The sequence below is a fragment of the Nicotiana tabacum genome, chromosome 24 (genome assembly GCF_000715075.1).
Source record: "Nicotiana tabacum cultivar K326 chromosome 24, ASM71507v2, whole genome shotgun sequence".
NCBI lineage: Eukaryota > Viridiplantae > Streptophyta > Magnoliopsida > Solanales > Solanaceae > Nicotiana > Nicotiana tabacum.
In genome coordinates, this window is record NC_134103.1 from 13276598 (window position 1) to 13279779 (window position 3182).

The 3182-nt window shown below is 32.9% G+C and overlaps 1 long non-coding RNA gene across 1 annotated transcript; it reads right to left on the reverse strand.

Moving 5' to 3' along the window:
* Positions 1–1829: 1829 nt before the first annotated feature.
* LOC142177958 (uncharacterized) lies at positions 1830–2782 on the reverse strand. The gene is made up of 3 exons (XR_012706473.1): positions 2705–2782; positions 2458–2559; positions 1830–2091 (listed from the first exon to the last, which is right to left on the reverse strand). It is a non-coding gene; the product is annotated as an uncharacterized LOC142177958 (long non-coding RNA).
* Between the last annotated feature and the right edge of the window lie 400 nt (positions 2783–3182).

Here is a 3182-nt window from a genome sequence, read left to right on the forward strand (position 1 = left end):
GTGGGCGCAATTGCTATGGATATTTGGGCTGGATCTGCCCTGGATTCATTTGCATTGGGCTGGATCTGCCTTGCATTTATTTATGTTTGGGCTGAATCTGCCCTAGATTCAATGCTTTGGTTGGATTTGCCCTGGATTTATTTATGTTTAGATTGGATCTGCCCTGTACAGTACTGAGTGGCTGAGTATGCTGAGTATTGAGCATGGTGAGTGAGAATACGAGACAATGAGATTGAGTACTTTGAGAGCGTGAGTACCTGAGTTCATCACTGAGATGCATTGCGTTTGTCATGCGTACTTGAGATACAGGCATAGAGATGCTTTTCCTCATGCTACCTGGTTTTGGTGACATTCATGATTTCACTTGCATATTGACATGTAGGTATAGAGATGCACTTTTCTCATGCTATCTGAAAATGAAACATCTTAATTATTGTTGAAAGATTTTTGGGGAAAAATTACAGTTTCAGATTTACTCATATCTCTGGTGATTTGGTGAAAACAACTGAGTTTTGCTGACATCTTTGAAAAACATGCATATTTTTTCCGTAACTGTGAACGAATTGAGTATCCTACCTCTCAATTATTTCTTGTACCATTTTTATTGTTATGAATTATTTTTGGCTATTGGTGTTGGACTCCGACCCTTGTTCCAACTCGTCACTACTTTCAACCTAATGTTAGGATTGTTACTTATTGAGTACATGTGATCGGTTGTACTCATACTACACTGCTGCACCTTGCGTGCAGATGTTGGATGCTAATATTGTTGCGTACTGCGGGATCTGGATCTGGAGATGTACCTGTGTTCCAGTTATGGCTATCACTTGTCCTTGGTAGCATTAGATTCGAATTCTATTCATTTACATTTCAAACAGATGTTGTAATTCATTCAGTTCAGTCTTGTAAAAATCTAAATCTTAGAAACTCATGATTTGTACTACCAGTCCTTGGAAAATTCTTGTATAAAAGCACTTGTATTATCATTTCTTCTCTTAATAAATCTCATTGAATTGGATAGTTGTTAATTGGCTTACCTAGTGATTTGGGTTAGGTGTCATCACGACTAGTTAGATTTTGGATCGTGATAATATAATATATGTGTAATTATGTATAATCAGTGTATAATCTATATATGCCGACTAAAAAATATAAACAATAAATTCGATCGACTATTTGTTTAAAGAAAAGGGTTGAATTTGCCCCTACCAATAATTTGGTGGGCAAGAGGAGTTCATGTGAATTTGCCACTAGGATTCGGTGAAAGTGAAACCCAATATATAGCTAATTGTGTTTTGCACAAAAGAAATCAATTCTTGACTATTAACCAAGACGAACAAGGTTACCTAACCTTCAAGAATTGTACTGCATTAATATTTGTAAGAGATGGAATCATGTCTATTTATGTTATACTTTTGACTCATTCATATAATCTTATAAGAAAAAAATATCTTATATTTATCTTTGATTCTAATTACGCCAATCTGAAGTAAATGAGCTTTTTTTTTTTTGCGGGGTTATAAAAAATAAATTGTAAATTTTAACTTTTTTCGCAATATAGTTTGACACATAAAACCCACTCGATTAAATAGTAGTAATCAAGTTGTATCTTACGGTATTAAATGTTTTTAAAATAGACTTGACCATAATCCTTTGATGATGTGAATTGAGTGATAATTTAATGTTAAAGCTGCAACCTTGCATTCTAGCTAGAGACGCAAAATTCGTACTCTCCATTCCCCCGACGATGTATGTGCCCCTCCGAAGAAATATAATAACAATATTCATAAAACACACTTAAGATCTAAAATAGCAAAGAAATAAGATTTCTGGTAATGCAAATTTTTATTGCCATTTATTTCTTCAAGTAAATATCATGGAATTGAACACAATATTCATCCACCAATAAGGACTTCTATATTTTTAATAACAACAAGTACTCGGCACCACCTTCGTGATCAACGAGTATTGTCTTGAGTTAATTACTACAAATGCATGTCTGTTTTACACATTTTGGAGACCCAACCTTACATTTCATAAAACGTTCACAATCTAATGTACCAAAACACATGATCGTTCCTGGCGGCGGATCTGAAAATTAGAAAACTCGTTAGCACCTTGCGAAGACATTATAACTCCGATAAAATTTAGTTATAATAAATTGCTGATATGAGACAAGTAAAAAGTGCATAATGTTAAAACAACCATAGATATCGCATGTGACTTTACGAGTGATTGAGACAAACCCCCAAAACTGGTGAGTTCAGTTGCAGTTAATTACTTACAGGCACACATTCTCAATTCATATCTATACATATATTGTCTGCAGATTTAAATCTCATGCATCATCAAAATTTGCTTATGTTAAAACTTAGTTATGTGTTGCCCAAAGACTAGTTGTGAGAAAGATAAAAGAGAGTGAGAGAAAGGATGCATGTGAGAGAAGGAAGGAGAGACCTTTACATACGCACTTCCCACCGATACAACTTACAAAATTAGGATAACAAGTCAGAAAACGACAATCTGTTATAGTCTGACATGTCTGACATGTCACCCCATCTGAAAAACACAAAAGAGAACTATTAGTCATTATATAGAATATGAACATGTGACAAGTAAAAGGTGCTTCATGCTAAAATTAAACAACCATATATTATGTAAATTTGTAAGTGATTGAAAATGATTGAGACAAAGATAGACTTACCGCGTGAAACGATCAATAAGGTGACTACCACAAAAATAGTCAGCAAAGTCTTGGCCATCTTGTGTAGAAGAATGTTTTTTTTTTTAACTTACTTTATAATGCTTCTGATCACCATATTATATAGTAGTAATATTTGGTTCATTAAGAACCTGCTAAATTCTTTTTGAAGATAAAGTTACTATAATGCTATTTCCAATTAGGAAATATTTTTAATTTCAATTCTTGAAATTTGGTTAGCTGATCAAAGAAATTCTTTGGTCTATGGAATGTTAGTCAAAGAACATACAACATTACCATATATCAAAGACTTTATGCATCTTCTCATGAATCTCCTAAGACTAAATTATTTAATTTGATTTGAAAAGTATTTAATTTGACTAATAAGTACTTTTGCTTAGTACCATGGTTAATTAACTAATAAGTACTTTTATTTAACTTCTAAGATTAAATTTTTTAATTTGATTTGAAAAGTATTTTC